The sequence below is a fragment of the Sardina pilchardus genome, chromosome 1 (assembly GCF_963854185.1).
Source record: "Sardina pilchardus chromosome 1, fSarPil1.1, whole genome shotgun sequence".
Taxonomy (NCBI): Eukaryota; Metazoa; Chordata; class Actinopteri; order Clupeiformes; family Clupeidae; genus Sardina; species Sardina pilchardus.
Window position 1 is genome coordinate 9,202,299 of NC_084994.1, and position 18,892 is coordinate 9,221,190.

Below are 18,892 nucleotides of genomic sequence, written 5' to 3' on the forward strand. Positions count from 1 at the left end.
TTCCCTTATCGATTCCAATGGGCACGCGTAGCTTACGGTAGATACGCAACGTCCGTGGCGACGTCGAGTTCCACGCAGCCGACTGCCATGGATGCAGCACAAACGAGTTTACATTTCACCCGAAAGGATGACAACAGGGCAAGTGCAAAGCAAAGTGGATAACTCTTCAACATGAGGAAATACTACCAATGTGCAGAAACATTTCCGTAGGCTACAGTGAGTTCTATGACTTTGTAAGCTCCACCGAAACTACCAAAGGAAAAAATCAATCAGTGGTTGCACAATGACATTTACCGATGCTTGACAAACACACAAAACTTCATAGGCTAATGCAGAAAATGATACACCAGCGTTCAATGTCTCATCAGTCTCAAATGCTAGTTAGTTTAAATAAGTTAGGTAATTAAGTTACATTTTACGTTAGAGCACAAATTCAGTCCAAAACTAAGCACTCCGAGAGCGCAAACCTCCGCCAGCGCCTCTGCAAAAGAGTTTGACAGTAGCTCTTTATGCGACGTGCGTCGGCGGCCAAAATAATATTGCAAACGGAACCTTTTTGGAACCATGAATCCTCAAATTATGACCCGAGATTATATTTAACTCAAATAAATAAGAGCTCTTCTTAATATTTTACATTGTTGATTAGTTGGTATGATATTGCTGTCAATTATCCCATTTAGGCCGGGAGAGCATTGGCGCATTTCTACCATTAAGGCCGGGAGCGCTGTTGCGTTGTTCTACCATTGAAGCCGGGAAAGCGTATACGTCAATTTTAGCATTTAAGGGGTTTTTTTGCATCAGTTATCGGCCTCTGGGCCAATGAAATGCATCAGAACAGACACGAGGGAGTGTCGTGTAGTCTTGTTCCTCGTGACATTGTTTTCACATTTTTCGAACACCCGTGGAGGACTTTGATAGCGAGGAGATATCGGAAGGTATGACTTTGAGGAGTTTCTCGGATTCGTTCATTATTGACTTTGGTGCGCTCCCTCCCTCATGTTGCCTGCATTTGACATAGGGCTGGTAGGTTGCAAAACTGATACCCTACTGACTCTGTTTGTCTAATTGATGGATTTAACCCTGATTCGGATTAGGCTACACCTGCTTTTAAAAGGCGGAACATCACCACAAGACGTGTGTTGTACCATGTAGCACTCTGAGTCTTTTTAATGTGCATGTTCTATAATTAATGTAGTACTCACCAAAATCATAGAAATCAACATTGCAAAACACATATCCCAGGCATATTTTCTTTGGCTTGTTAGTTTTTCGAACATTTATTTTATGTAATGACGGAAACATAATGAAAACATATCATGAGACTATGCGTGATTATTTTCCTCTAGCCAAAATCCTTGAGAATGAAATCTAATTAACTTTCACGTTCCTCTTAAAGTGACAGGCACTCAATTAGACCTACAGTACATATCACCACTGTAACGTCAAGACAAGTGCAATAGTTAAAAAAAAAGAATTTTCAAATTACTGAATATTTTTTAGCTATAAGTAATTATGCAGATCATAAAATATTATAAACTATTAACAAAATATATGGAGTTTATGAATTCAAAATATGAAATAGAAACATGACAAGCCATCATTTTGTATGTGTATGTGTGTGTGTGTGGAGGGTCAAGCAGAGACTAGGATCACCAGGACTGTCAATGATCACACATTATTCAATATTACTGATAGCGTGAAGGTGGTGGCCCCAAATTGCCTACATTTTTGGAATATAGTAAACACAGTCACTTTTTGAAACTATTACAGCTTGTGTAAGCCTATCAGTAAATTCTGACCATACTAATAATATATAACCAGTCAACAGATGTCAATCAGAATGACAAGCTGTGGAAAATGCACTCGTTTCTGATGAAATAGTGCTGTTCCTGCACTGACACAGTACATGTTTTATTTTTGTGAAGGTGTAACTAAATAAACTCAATTTCCCAGGAAAGCCACAGGTGTAAGCTCTCAAATACTTTTTGAATTTTGTTTCTATCTCCTACAGAGGCTGAGAAATCAATAACTTAGTAGGCGTTGACACAATTGCTGAATTTCCAGAAAAACTTCAGGCTTTTGGGGTTTTTCCTGAAATCGCCCTTAGGTTTTACAGGCTTTTTTTCCAGGCGCTTTAGGCCTTAATGGGTTAAAAGTCGTGGTACACCATGGGTTTCCAACACAACACACTCGCTTGCCGCCCCGTTCTGGCTGAAGCAGGAGGCTATATGCCTACGACATTTAAACACAATTGGAGGCATTCCAGCCTACGAATTCAATTAAAAGTAGCCTAGGCTAAATCATCCATACCTTAAAAAATAACTGAATTTAGGCTACTTGGCTACTGGATAAGGTTTCCATCACAGCGTAGCCATACATTCAATGAATGAATGAAAGCGGCGCTCTGTCTCGTAATAAACAGCAGGTGGAAATACCGACACCCTTTTCAACTACATGAAACGTAATCGTGATCCATCAAATACCCCCCAGCTTTCAGTGGTCATCAGTCCTAACATTTAGCAATATATTTAGCTATTAAACTGTCCAAAATGTATTAAATCCCAAGCCAAATTGAAAATCTTTTGATTTTGATAGCCTACCGGTAGGCCTACATGTCTCACAATAAAACACGAGTGCAAGTGTGCCCCAAATAAAGCCCTCTGCTTTGTGCAGCCTAAGCAAATAAAATAATCTGGCCATCATTTGAGGATATACCTTAGTTAAGCATAGACTTTTGGTTTAGCATAGTACCTACTTTTAAACAAACACTTTTAAAATGTTTTATGTTAGTGCCATTTGCCTAGTTGTAAAACCTGCTATTTAACAGTTAACATTAAATGAAAGTTGCCTTCTCATGCATTTCATTTAGAAGATGACTGGCTCAGAGGCTGGCAGTAGGCCTACATGTCTTATCTACCCCTAGCCTCTCTTTTCACTTCTGAACTGAACTAAAGTTGATGCTAATTGATCGTTTTGTTATTTTCTCCAAATGAGAGAATCGATAAGAGAATCGATAAAGAACCGAATCGTTTCGCAGAATCGAAAATGGAATCGGAACCGGAAAAATCTTATCAATTCCCATCCCTAGTCCTCTTCCAGGTTTGTTTACCACTGTTCCAGTTGTTTTAAACAATTCCTCTGACCGTAGATATGGGCAGGTGTAGGCGAGTGGCTATTTTCTTGTAGCCGTTGCCTGACTTGTGAAGGTCAACACACATCTGCCTTACTTAAACGGTGTGTTCCTTTGTCTTTCCCATGTTGAAGAGAATTAGCCTCTGTGTCACATCATATTTATACCCCAGGGAAACAGGATGTTAAGAATTACTAATTAAATGTCCATGTACATACTCTAATCAACTTTGTAAACTACTGTAGAAATGACAGAAATACTTAAATGACATTTATTTCCTAGGAATTGTTAGGGGTGCCAATAATTGTGGAACAGGTAATTTTATGAAGAATAATTGTTTCTTAGTCAGGGATTTCTTTTTTCCCCTTACAATTCACTTCAGTTGAAGGTTGCATTTTTCTACAATTTTCAGTGTGAGAGTATGCTTCTACAATAAAAACTGAATTGATTTTATTTAGGCTTTTAACACATCTTAGCCAGGGGTGGAGGGCACTGTATAAGGTGCTTTCACACTGCACAACAAGCTGCAAATTTGTTGTCATTTTTGTGGCTCAGCCCGAGCTTTCACACCGGAGGCTGCATAACGAGTAGTACCACCCCTCCTCCGAGAGAGCTTCTGCTCCGGATGCAAGTTTCTCATTAATGTCTCCCATTGACGTCTGGAAAAATCGGTACGTAAAGAGTTTTAGACCATGCCTTAGGCCAGTGGTTGTCAAACTGGGGTACGCGTACCCCCTGGGGTACGTGGACCGATTTCAGGGGGTACTTGAAAAAATATCAAAATCCTATGCTTTCCAAACGTTTTTTATATCCCACGGAGGTAACTTAACTTCCGCATTTGCACTGCACATTAAAAACGTATTTTCTCCGCATTAACTAAATATTGGAGAGTGGAGACAGAGATGGTAAAGTAGAGCTTTACAGCAGCCTGTTGCAGCGCTGATTACAGCTCGGCGTCATAATAAATGTTGCTATTTGTCGCACGTAAACTACGACTAGCCTATTTGACAAAGAAAATTGCAATCGATGGATAAATGGCTGAAACGCAATGGGTTCACGCAGCAACAACAGAAACGTCAAAGGAGCTGCTGTCACCTGCTGTCGGGACAAGCTTTTCAGGTCAAGACACTATCATAGCAAACTAAAACTATCAGAGTTCGGTCAGAAGACAGTGACAGATGTCTGGGTTAGTTTGCGGGCATAGCCTATCCGGTCAAGGCAAACCAAGCTATTAAGACGTTGATGCCATTTGCTACAACGTATTTATTATGCGAGACTGGATTCTCAGCGTTGGTCTGCCTTAAGAGTACAGACTGTTTGTTGAAAATTATCGAAGACTGAAACTGTTGCTATCACATCTGATGTAGCCAGTTGCACTGATCATAGAGGAAGGTGGTTGATGTTGCCTCCCTGTCAGTCTCACATGCGTGCATTGTATTGCGGTGTATTGCCTATACGCAAAAACTGTATCGTAGTGTTGTCACGATACCAAAATTATGACTCCGATTCGATACCTGCCATAAATACCTCGATAGTCGATACTGAACCGATACCACGGTGAAATTCTAAAATATCTGAAAAAAAGATCAATAATGGTCTGGTTCGGTTTCACTTTAACCAGCTTGTTCCTGTCCGGGTTTTTTTTTTTAGCAAAAAAATTACACTAATAAAATTAATTATTATTATTCCCCAATATAGTATGAGCATAATCTCTTGTTTGTTAACATATTTGCCGGCCACTTTTCTTTAACATTTCCTGTAAAGGGAGTGGACAAGTTAGCCTACTTTAATATTTCATGAGTTTGATTGTCTGACTTTCAGAGACCATAATTTATAATTGTTATATCCAGACAATATGCTCAGTAGGACGCAAACCTCCACCAGGTGTAGAGAAATGTGAGTTTAATTTAATACACTAGAGTGCAGGTCAATTCTGGGCTCATCATAAAGTCACCGCACGTTCATTATTTTTTAGTCCATAGTTTTTTTATTGTTTGTTACAAATTACAAGTGTTAAAATTATAAGCAAGTTAGCCTACTACTCAGTGGGCCATCTGATGACGCCAACATGAGGTCTAGCTTGCTGAAATTAATGTTTGTAGCCTAGCCTAGTTTGTAGCCTAGCTCATATCTAAGAAATAATAAAAAAGGCAGACTACATGCCATGATAAATATTACCAGAACTGATTGAATGTTAAATAGATCGTTTGCAAGTTATACTAAAGTTACAAAATATCAGCGTGAACATTGAGTCATCTTGCAAACAGACAGACAAACAGCAAACCCCAATGAAAACATTAGCCTACCTCCGTCAAGGAGGTTTCTGCTTATGGTCGTTATGCCTCGTCAAAATTCAGTGTTGAAAAAATAGTTTTCCAACTAGCCTACAGGATACACCACACTCGTTTCACTTAGGCTATAGTTTGTGGATACGATTGGGGCTGATCATGGTGTTTTCAAATCACATTCGCTGACCTCTCGGTCTTTGAATTCGTTGTAAAGGTCGGGATGTCTGTCCGCAAGGTGCTGTGCGAAGTTGGACGTTGCCTGCATGCTTTTGTTTACATCTCTTGTGTCTTTGGGCTTGCCTTCACTGTCGACACATGCGAAATAGCTCCAGACTTCAGTTCGCCCGTCTATTTGATCAGCAAGCCGAGGACGGTCGGCAGGCGCTCCTGAACCTGTAGCCATCTCTCTCCCTCTCACTCACTCACAGCCTGCTGCGTGCACACACTGTGGCTGCGTGTGAGAGGAGAAAGTTAGCCACGCCCACTAGCCTCTGCGTTCAAGGAGCATGACTGATAGTTGGAGCAGCTTCTTGCAGAGACACGGAAAGTTATTTTTAATAAAGTATCGATACTAAAAACGTCAGAAATCGTATCGTTTTTTGCGTTAAGGCATCGTGATACCTTTCTAGTATTGGTATATCGTGCAACACTACTGTATCGGACCTTTTAAGCTCTCGCGGGCCACATACTGTATCAGACCCTTAAAGCTCTCGCGGGCCATATGAAATGATGTGGCGGGCCGCATCTGGCCCGCGGGCCTTGAGTTTGACACCTGTGTGTTAAATAGATGGGTACATTTTGTCAGTGCATGTGATAATTTCTGTGTTAGACATACTGTATCTGTTTGTCATTAAATCTGTCATTCTAAGTTTCTGTGGGATCTCTTCTAGGTGTTTCTGAACATCAACATGTAATGCAACAGAAGCTCCATGGAGACAACGATGACCTCAACCTAGAGACAGGAGACAAGCCTCATGGATGCACTCAGTGTGGAAAAGCTTTTTCATACAGAAACCATCTTTCACGCCACATGCTTGTACACACAGAAAAGAAGAGTCATAAATGTACTCTGTGTGGAAAAGGTTTTTCAGGCAGATACCGTCTTACACGCCACATGCTTGTACACACAGGAGAGAAGCCGCATAAATGTATCCAGTGTGGGAAAGGTTTTAAACGCAAGACCAGTCTTTCACGCCACATGCTTGTACACAAAGGAGTGAACATGCTACCCACACAGACAGAAGAGATGGCTCATAAATGCAGTGAATGTGGACAATCATTTTCGCTCCTTTCAAATCTTGAATCCCACATGCTGATTCACACAAAAGAGGAGCCTCACGAATGTGCCCAGTGTGGAGAAGCTCTAAGAACGTTCGCTCAGCTCCAGTGCCACACGGTGGTGCACATTCGTGCGGAGACGGACTTAAGCGCCGCCGGCTGTGCTGAAACTTACCCAGTGGGCCCTCGACCGCTGGTGCAAGGAGACAAGGAATGTGGTCATATGATTGATGAAGATGAAGAAAAGCCTTTTGCAGAGCTTCACTGTAGAACTGAAACAGACGCCACAGACCCCACCAATGACTCACTACAGACAACAGTGAAGACTGACTTGGCAGGTCCTTGGTCCGATGAGAACATGAGTCAACCGTTAAGTGCCTCCGGCTGGGCTGAAACCAACCCAGTTGGCCCGAGACCGCTGGTGAAAGAAGGAGATACAAACGACGAGGAATATGGACGTATGATTGGTGAAGATAAAGATGAAGAAAAGCCTTTTGCAGAGTTTCACTGTATAACTGAAACAGACGTCACAGACTCTATCGATGACACGCTACAGATAGTGAAGATTGAAGTGAAGAAAGAGGAGGATGAGCACGATTATCTGCTGGAAAGTAAGTCCTCTCAGATCCCCCTTTTTAGATGTGAATCCCATGTTTTAACCATGTTTAAGAGAAACAGCATGTTATCCATATCAACCACAGGAAACCGTGTTTGTTGCTACATCTGTTGCAAAGTTTCAGACCGTTCAGTGTGGACGCTTTTTATCGTTATAGTTGTAGTTATCGTTCCTGGTACGAATGCTCTTCAAGTGTATGTTTGGCGGAAATTGAAAAAAAATATGTTTTTCTGAATGAAAATACATCAACTAAGCCACGGAAAATATAAGGTGCTTTCACACTGCACAGCAAGCTGAAAATGTCATCTTTTTTGGGGCTCAGCCCGAGCTTTCACACTGGAGGCGGCATATCGGCAGTTTGTTGTATGCCGGGAATAGTCCTCCTCTGGGGGTACACTTATTGCCTGCTCTACTGCAGTTTCTGTTTTGACTGGAACAACGGCCATCATCTTGGTTTTCACGATGATTCACAATGAGATGAGCTCTTCTAAAACCTTGCAACTGCAACAAGCTAATGAATGCTTTGCGACGGCTTGCATTTGCGGGCAATGATGTGCAACATTTAGTTCACACCTCTGCAACAGTTTTGTCTCGTCGCAGATCTTTGGTGTGAATTGGATGTTACCTTTTTGATGTGCGATGGCTACAGTAGTTCTAATAGGTTGCAATATAATCCCTAACTCTAACTCCACAACAAATAAATAACTATCAGATATTCTTTGTCTTTATCACTGTAACAGTTCAATAAATCAACATACATGTTAAATAGATGTTCTAAAGTTGGGTACAACATTTGTCAGTGCATTTAATAATATCTGTGTTAGTCATACTGTATCTGTCTGTCATTGTAAGTTTCTATGGTTACTCTTCCAGGTGTATCTGAACATCCACATGTAACGCAACAGAAGCTCCATGGAGACAACGATGACCTCAGCCTGCAACTCAATGGAAGACCGCACCACTGCAGTTTCACCACCCTGACAGAACTTGAGAAACACCAGCAAACACACTCGGTGTGGGTGAATGGGAAGAAGTTTTGCGAAAAGCCACGTAAATATTCTCATTGTGAACAAACATTTACAACACCCTCACTAGTCAACAACAACATGCTTACACATACAGCAGACAGGCCTCATAGATGTACTCAGTGTGGAAAAGGTTTTTCATACAGGTCCAATCTTTCACAGCACATGCTTGTACACAGAGGAGAGAAGAATCATAAATGTACCCGGTGTGGAAAAGGTTTTTTACGCAAGTCCTGTCTGTCACGCCACATGACTGTATGCAAAGGGCTATGCACACTTACAGGAGACAGGCCTCATAGATGTACTCAGTGTGGAAAAGGTTTTTCATACAGGTCCATTCTTTCACAGCACATGCTTGTACACACAGGAGAGAAGAGTCATAAATGTACTGTGTGTGGGAAAGCTTTTTCATGCAGGTCCAATCTTTCAAGTCACATGCGTGTGCACACAGAAGAGAAGAGTCATAGATGTACTCAATGTGGAAAAGGTTTTTCACACAAGTCCAGTCTTTCAAGTCACATGCTTGTACACACAGAAGAGAAGAGTCATAAATGTACCCGGTGTGGAAAAGGTTTTTTACGCAAGTCCTGTCTTTCACGCCACATGACAGTATGCAAAGGCCTATGCACACTTACAGGAGACAGGCCTCATAAATGTACTCAGTGTGGGAAAGGTTTTTCACTCATTGCAGCTCTTAAAATCCACATGGTTGTACACACTGGAGATAAACCTCATAAATGTGCCCACTGTGGAAAAGGTTTTTCACATACTCAACATCTGAAAAGACATATGCTAGTACACACTGGACAGAAGCCTTATAAATGTGCTCATTGTGGGAAAGGATTTCTATACCCTTCAAGGCTTAAAGTCCACGAGAGACGGCGATGTTTTTCACACAAGTCCAGTCTTTCACAGCACATGGTTTTACACAAAGGAATGAACATGCTATCCACACAGACAGAACAGACAGCTCATAAATGTACTCATTGTGGGAAAGCATTTCGATACCTTTCAAGGCTTAAAGTCCACGAGCGGCTGCATACTGGAGACAGGCCTCATAAATGTGCCCACTGTGGAAAAGTTTTTTCACAAATTCGACATCTTAAAAAACATATGCTAGAACACACTGGAGAGAAGACTTATAAATGTACTCATTGTGGAAAAGCATTTCGATACCTTTCGAGCCTTAAAGTCCACGAGAGACTGCATACAGGAGACAGGCCTCATAAATGTACTAAGTGTGGAAAAGGTTTTTCACGCAGATCTAGTCTTTCACAGCACATGCGTCTGTTCGAAGGAATGAAGTGTCGTCCAAGAACAGGAACTCCTCCTGTATGTCACCAATGTGGAAGAAGTTTTTCAAACGGTTCAGCTCTTAAATGTCACATGCTAATACACACTGGAGAGAAGCCTCACAAATGTGCCCAGTGTGAAAGACCTTTCAGAAGATCCAGAGAGCTTAAATATCACATGCTTACCCACACTGGAGAGAGGCCTCATAAATGTGTTCAGTGTGGAAAAGCTTATACACAACGGTCGACTCTTAATAAACATATGTTAACACACTCTGGAGAGAAGCCTCATAAATGTGTTAAGTGTGGAAAAGCTTATACACAACGGTCATCTCTTAATAAACATATATTAACACACACTGGAGAGAGGCTTCATAAATGTGTCCAGTGTGGAAAGGCCTTTTCTATAATCTCTTGTCTCAAAACGCATATGCTCATACACACTGGAGAGAAGCCTCATAAATGTGACCTTTGCGGAAAGACATTCAGAGCATCCTCAAGCCTTAGATACCACATGATGACACATACTGACAAGAGTCTTCTTGAATGTGCTCAGTGTGGAAGAGCATTTAGGTCCCCTGAAATGCTTAGAAAACATATGCTAATACACAACAGGAAGTTGAAGTGTTATACATGTGTCCAGTGTGGAAAAGCATTTTCACACCCTTCAGTGCTTAAAATCCACATGATATCGCATACGGGAGAGAGCCCTCATCAATGTGTCCAGTGTGGAAAAGCATTTTCAACTCCTGCCACGCTTAAATACCACATGTTTACCCACACTGGAGAGAAGCCTTATGAATGTGTCCAGTGTGGAAAAGCATTTGTGCAACCTTCAAGGCTTAAAGCCCATATGGTAATACACACTGGAGAGACTCATAAATGTGTTCAGTGCGGAAAACGTTTTTCAGTAAGGAGTAATCTTAGACGTCATATGCTAATACATGCGGAAGAGAAGCCTCATGAATCTGTGCAGTGTGGAAAAGCATTTCTGACCCGTTCAAAGCTTTAAAAACGTGTGCAGTGTGGAAAAGCATTCAGAACAGACCGGACCCTAAGAAGCCAAATGGTCACAGATACTGGCAATAAATGTGTCCAGTGTGGAAAAGCATATCTGACACCTTCAATGCTTAAAACCCACATGCTAACTCACACTGAAGAGACGCGTCATCAATGTGTTCAGTGTGGAAAAGCATTTCTGACCCTTTCAAAGCTTAAAAAACATGTGCCGTGTGGAAAAGCATTCAGAACAGACCGGACCCTAAGAAGCCAAATGGTCACAGATACTGGCAATAAATGTGTCCAGTCTGAAACCTTCAAAGCTTAAAACCCACATGCTAACTCACACTGGAGAGAAGTTTGTTTTCATTTCTTTATGATGCATTCTTGTTTCATGTGGTTTATTAGCCATCTATAATCTAGGTTAGATTTACTGTGTTCAACTGGCATTTAACTTATTGTAGTTTACTTGCCTATTTGGTTTTACTTTGATGACATGTAAATGTATCATTTAAATTGATGACATGTAAGTGTATCATTTACTGTTTAATCAATGTAGTTTACTTGGCTATTTGGTTTTACGTGGCATTTAATTAAATTGATCACATTTAATTGTATACTTCACTGTTTAATAAATGTACAGTTATTTCACCATATCCCCCCCTCCCAGTCTCTGTCTCACACACATTTTTTTCATTATTGTTTTCATCAATTTATCTTTAGAAGGGACAGAATTACAGTATCATCCCATTGTATGGCGTTCGAGGCGGTTGGCTTGTCATCACCATATTAGGGGCACAATACTTTGTTTTCTCAGCTACTTGAATGTGGAAAGGGCATAATACTTTGTTTTCTCAGCTTGAATGTCATGATATCATGTTGTTGTAGTCTATGGCGTTAGTGGTAGCCACCCAGACAATTCAAGCAATATAAACTACATCTTCAGAGAGTTGATGATGTGGGGAAGTCATTTCACCTCCATTTTGAGGGGGAAGATTGTTGTTTCAGCTCAACCCCTCACAGAGGTGTATTAAAGGAACCGTAAGAAATGTATTTCAATTAATCATAAAATGGCCCTGATATGTCGCTAGACATTAAAGGTCTACTATGCAGGATTGGCGATTTCATCGCCGGTTTCGCTTTCACTTTTCATTTTCGCTAGTTTTATGCTTGCATATTTCTCTGCAGAGCTTCCCCTACAGCTTTAGCATGTATATTTGACAAAACTCCTCAATCGGTCAGTCTGCCGTGCCTTTTCATGAGACTTTACATGACACTTCCTGGAGTAGAGCATGGGTGCGTGCCCGGTGTCTCCTGAAGTTGCAAGTGTGGTTTTACCGCTACAGACCACTAGAGCGGCCAAAAAAAACACAGTTCGACCGGTAATGACCCATTTAATCATATATAACAGTATGGAACGAATTGATTAACTGAAAAACGTTGCATAGTATACCTTTAAGAGATTATGCTTGTTTCAAATAGAGATGTATTAAAGGAACACTCCACCGTTTGTTACCTATTAAACTACATTATTCCCTTAGCTAAGATAAGTTGATACACACCTCTCGTGTTTCAATGCGCGCACTCAATGGCTGGTGTGCGGCGCTAATTTGATAGCACTTAGCTAGCCCAGTTCATTCATTAGGATCCAAACAAAGATGAACTTAGAAGCGACCAAACACCTCCACGTTTTCCCTATTAAAAAAACAGTTAGGCCTACATGAGTAAGCGGAATAGCACTTGGTAGCACCTCGACTCGGCACAGTAATATCCTCCAAAGTGAAACTGAAACTCCAAGAGTGACTCGGCGCAGTACTTAATTAGTTAATATCATCAAAGTGCTCCCAAGTGCTATTCAGCCATAGTTATCCTTTAACCGCTTAGAAAAGCGCCACATTTTATTTCGTGTCACCATTGGTCGTGTAAGTAGCCTACTCTGTGTAATTATGTAACTCGTGAAAATTATTAATGTTGGGGATTTTTTTTGTATTACTTACTTACCTCTAGGTAATGTGTCACCTTATCATACAGTAGGCTACCATAGACTAGCTTTTTCACTGATCTTGCTCGTGAGTTTTTGTGCAGGCTGGACTGAGCTTGTTAACCAAACATTACATTACTTTTCAAATAAATACCACGCAGCTATACCAGCGATCTTACCCACCAAAAATATGTTTCAGTCTGCATTCTGTAATAATCTACTAACTGTGAAAATAGCAGACCCTATTTCGCCTTATTTAAAAAAAACGTATTTGCTCGTTTTATTTCATAAATGGACTACAACTACAAGTGACGTGACACCCTTCGACGACGTTACTCACCTAGCATGGTTTGTTTATTAGCCTGTTAGCTAGTTGTTTAGTTAGTAGACAATTACACTTACTGCCAGCTCTTGTGTGAGTAGGAGCACAACACAAGTTATCCCAACATAAAGGTAATTACCACGCGGTTACATCGATGCTTTGAGCGTGACTGTCACGCAATTTGACCCATTCGCACACCACATGCCATACTTGACATTTCTCACGCAAAATATTTCCCCATTCAGTGCGATATATATATTTTTTTTCATGATGATAAACTTTGGTCATTGCCTTGCCGTAGTTCGAGCTCTGATTGACTGACAGCAATAACCAATCCATCAGTCCTTTGTGTCTAAATCTCACCAACCACTGAAGACATCACGCAATATAAACCAATCAGAAGCAACGTAAGGCGGGTCTTGGCGCCTCTAACTTGTCTTTCAACACAACAGCGCCGACTCCGACAATTAGATTTAAAACGTTCTCCTTGCTAGTTTTTGTTCACAGTTGATTCGCTGTGTCTCCTTGATTTTCCAAGTTAACGTTAAGGCTGCTAAGTCTATCATTGTCCTATACTTGTTGCAGATTTGTGTAACATTTATTTGCCTCTTTCTTGATAAGTTCACACTTGAAAAATCGACTCTAATCTGAGCTGCCAAATGTCACGCTTTTGAGTGTGACAGTCAAAAAAATGTTCACGCTTGCCATTTTCTGAAACTTGGCAGCCCTGGTTATCACCATGTTACAAACAAACTCAAAACAATTAAACTGATCCTAAAAAAAAAAGTATGACCAGAAGCAATAGAGCTGACCTAAATGCATAGCATATTGAAGGCATTTAACTAAGTTCCCATGGTAGGCCGAGATATATTTTTTCTAAAAGAAAATTCCCTCCACTCCCGCTAGCCTCTAGGAATGCAACCACTAGATGGCGATGAGATTACTTTCCCTCCCTATGGTGCGACAGAAAGACGTAGGCATAATTACCTCGAAAGATAGCTTCTCTACAACCGAACATGCTAACTATGTATGTCCAACTTTGTTTTGCGCATATTTCATATTTGCCGTTTTAAACAGGGAAATTCACTAGACTACTACAGAAATCCCATTGAAATCTGCTGCGTTCCCTTGACAACAGGAAGTAAACAACGTGGGATGGCACTTGTGTACCGCTCTCTTGAGCATGGATCTACGCCGTCAACTTCTAAATGTGACTGTTTTTAGACTCCAGAGGGTTAATACCACCATCTACAGGCCGATGGGTATGCAGTCCTGAATGTACACATAAATCCATTTACTTTATAGCCCCCCCATGGATGAAATTCCACAGGGGGTGTCAGGTTAATCATACACATGAAATTTGGTGCAGTTCACAACATCTCATCTGAAGATAGGGGCAATTAAAGCAATATTACATTGCATTTTCAATTTTTACCATGGGGGTGCAAATCACAAATGACTGGTCATAAGCTAAGTTGATGCAAGCTCTTGAGACCAACATACCATAAACATTTTGTCATCCTCAGCGCCACGGTTCAGGTAGTTATGTAGGAAAAACTGTTATTTTTGGGCTTCGGGCGGGGGCAGCGCGGGGGTGGAGTGACCCCCGGGGACGAAACAAAATTTTTCCACAGAAGTCTACTGGGGCTACATGCCCACCAAGTTTCATGTGCTCCGGTGTTACGGTGTTCTGGGAATCGTTGACGAAAAATTCAGGATCGATGACGGGGAAAAAAGAATAATAATTATTTAAAAAAACTTTGACAACAACTATATGACCGCTTCGCTAGCTACGCTAGCGGCGGTCATAATTATTTATACAGTCGAAATGTTTTAAATGAGCTACACACCTTGTAGGAAATCATAAACTCAAAAACGAAGGGAGACTCGGCCCACCGCCTATGCTTCTTACGGAACCAGTCAAACTATCTGCTTTCCACCAGCAGGTCCTTCTACTGTATATTGGTGTAACCCACCTTAAAAGTGGTCTGAGTACAACAGTGAAATAAATATGAATAATAAATATAATGAATATTTCATATGAGTTTACATGATTTACATAAAAAAAAGACAATCATTCTCTTTTTGGTCAGCTCGAAAATGAATGCATTCTGAAAGACTTTTATTTTGACATACTGTAGTCATCCCCCATCTCCTAGGTGACGGGTTTGTTTTCGTAGAGACTTCATCTGCTTCACCAGAGAGAGACCAGCCAGACACCGAATTTGACTGCATCTTTCTGAATAACTCTCTTCTGAAAATAATAGTCTTTGCTCTATTCTACCTCTTTCCTTGACAAATTGTACTGGATCAGCTACCTTTTCCTTCTACATCTTTTTTCCATATCTCTTGAGGACCTTTTTGATATTTCCCAGTGAACTCCGGTGAGTTGAGGTACTCCGCTAGCATTTTGCTAGCGAGTGATCAGCACCGTTAGCAGCTAGCTGCTAGTACATAGGATGATTAGCATGCTAGACTCGCTGAGCTATTAAAAACCAGTTGGACATGTACTTTTACTTTATTGTTTTCTGTTACTGTAAGGATATTGTATTTATATATGTTAAGGATTACAATAGAAGTTATTAATGCATATATTGAATTATATGATTGTAGACTTAGCCTATGACCGTTGGTTGGTAAGAGATAGACGTTATTATTAGAATTTCTATAACGGATAGTTCCGGTCCTTGATTATGATTGGCTGAATCGCGTTCGATGCCGTTGTATATAGGACGATAAACACACACCTTGACCGCATTTCGTTCTATAGTAATGCGCTAGCACAAAACTAGCAGTGGCTGAGTCATAGATATAAAAGCTAGATACCGCATTGGCCGAGGAGTTCTATTAGTGGAATACGTAAACGCGGCGGCCATCTTGGTGGGGGCAAAACGCGTCATAATTGGAACGAACAGCTGGTGTTTCCACAGAGACGGTAAAAGGAAGGTGTTTCTCCCTCGCGGCATTTCAACAACGTGGGCTGTGCGGTCGATTGGTAAGTATTCAAGTCATATCTCTTGTCCTGAGGTCTAGTTTATGAATTAAATTATGTCTAGATTCCACCCTAATGTATAGTCTGCCGAAGTTCTCGTACAAGAACAATATGTCGAAATTTGTCAAACTAGCAACGGATTGAACAGGCTACATCAAGTGTAGTAGGCTAGGCTATAGTGTGTGAGTGTGTGTATGTTTAGCCTACAACAGCTAGTAGGCTAATGCCATGACAATGCTGACATGTGGTATTATTAACATCAGCTTGACTTGACTTGACTTGGCGAACTCCTATGATGATAGGCAACAGACATTTCTTAGGTAGGTCTATTTACAGTTTTTTACAATCACTTTGCTACTATTTTCAGAACCTTGATGTCATTTTTCACAACTCTAGACACAAAACTCACAACCAATGATCAAAATGCACATTTTTCAAAACTCTAACTCTTTTCTCAATTGCTTGGATACAATACACATACAACTTAGATCATTTGTTCATTCAACAAAACTCACCTGTTCAATATGATACAACTTAACATCAAAGTACTACTATTTCAAAACGCAATTCACACATTACATTTCAAATAAACGTCTATTCCTTTCCTTACAATGATCTAACTATCAATTGATACAACTGCTCAAAATGATAAGTAACTGTTGCATTACTCTTATGCAGTAGTATGGAAACACGAAACAGACACACAATCTTCCATGTTTACTGCAAATCCATGAAAGTTTCAAGATACTGTAACGAGATTCACTGTCACCAATTAGCGTGGATCATGAACCAATTAGACTACAATATCCATGGATGTAGCCTAATATTTTATATTGTGTCTGTAGTATTCTCTCTACTACTGCAGTACTTTTACAGAGATGTGTTAACTGTACTGTTCCTGTAGTACCATAATGAAACCTGTATCACCTATTTTGTTCTACAATATCTAATGATTGTACGAACAATGACACAATGAAACTATCGGTTGCTTGTGTACGGGTGATCTATAGTTATGTTTCAGTGGTATTTCACAGTAAATTTGTTTTTTGAACCAATGATTGTGCAATTGCAAGATTTCTTTGAAGATGTGAATGAACAATCCAATGTTTTGAACATTAGAGGGCCTGTGTTACAAGTGATAACCGTTTTGAGTTTTGTGTCTAGAGTTTTGAAAAATGACATCAAGGTTCTGAAAATAGTAGCAAAGTGATTGTAAAAAACTCTTTATCACATGTTTATATCGCTTTGATATCGCTTATGTATCTGTCAAGCAAGCACCAGAAAGGCATACTTTACATAACAGATGTAGCGGTAGCCTATTAAGTCCTAAACTACAGACAATTACGATAGTGGTTGATCATGTGGCATACAAAGCAGAAAAGAAGTATTTGTGAAATAGACAAATTTATTCCAGTCCCCCCCCCTCCCTCCCTCCAATAAAATTAAATAAATAAATAATATAAACAACAGAAATAAATAATATAATCAATAGAAGTAAATAAATAAAACATTCACTCCAACAAACGCACTCAATCACACATGTGTCTAAAACACACACACACACACACACACTCATTAGACTTGTAATTTGTACTGTTCACAATCATGCATCCACAAAACTCACTCACTCAGTCACTTACTCTCTCACTCAAACACACACACACACACACACACACTTTTAATCAATATCCTTGAAAAATAATTGTTTTACATAATTTCTTTCTTGTGTTGTTGCTTTGTAATTTGATCGTGTCCAATTTTGCAATATGATGCATGCGTAATTTGTAAAATGTTGTCACAATTAATTCAAGCAGCACAAAGTGGTGGTTGTCAATTCCGTGCTGACTTTCTGTTATGTGTTCTCCTAGGTGGAAGATGTCAGTGACCCCAAGATCAGCTCTCACCCACTGGTTTAAACACTGCTTGGTTTTTACTTCTGACAGAGTAATTGTCGAAAGGTTGTGCCGAAGAAAACGCTCTGCTGATCGAACCACAGTGACTGTGCCTGCAGAAGGGACCATGAGGCCACCTCTATTCCTCAGATTAAGGAGGTGGTAGCTAGAGTCAAATGATGAGGGTACAGCATCAGTGACTAAGCTTGTGCGGCACACATGGCAGTTAAGTTTCTTAAGCACTTGTCGGACAACAAAGCCAGAGATATAGACTAGGGCATTGTCTATGAGACTGCCGAAACGAGTGGGAAAGTAGCAATGGTCGGAAACAAGTGCAGTGAGGTTGACAAAAGGAGATGGTATGTCCTCAGTGTCCTCTGCTTCCACAGGAGAAGACATGTCTACTGCAGCGAGAGACACGGTGTCATCCTGCGCCGTGACATTGCCAGAGGTACCAGGAGACACCCCACATCGGACCATCAGGTGGCGGAAAATGCCTCTCAAGTGCGCTGCTGATGGATTGTTATTCCAGCCACCTAAACAAGGAAAGAGAGGTATACATGGGGGTACAGAGAGATTAATGCTGGTCAAGTCATTGTAAATAACACTGAGACATAGGCCTTAATTTAAAAAGTGAAAACACTTGTAGAGTTTTTTGGATAAAACGACCTCAAAGAAAATAGATTGGTAAACATTGCTTACCTGCTGCCCTGATGGAATTGAAAAGAAGTTCTAGGTGATCCTGGCTGAATCTATATGTGCAGATATACAGTTGGCTTTGAAGTAGTTCTGGAATCATCAGCATTATGGTGTCGATGTTGATGATGAATCCCAGGACAGATAAGCACCTTGCCAAGACAAATAATTGAAATTGAAAGTGTAACTAGAAACCAAAGGAAATCGAATGAGTTTTGCTATACAATATTATGTGGTTAGGCCTAAAGATTAATAGCAGTCCTTGAACTTGTATAACGAGTGAACAGGACATCACATCATGTAAGATGAACATTATACATTTAATTAAAAGCAATGTCATGACTTTCAAACACCTCTTCGTCCTGTGTAGGGGTTTCCCGT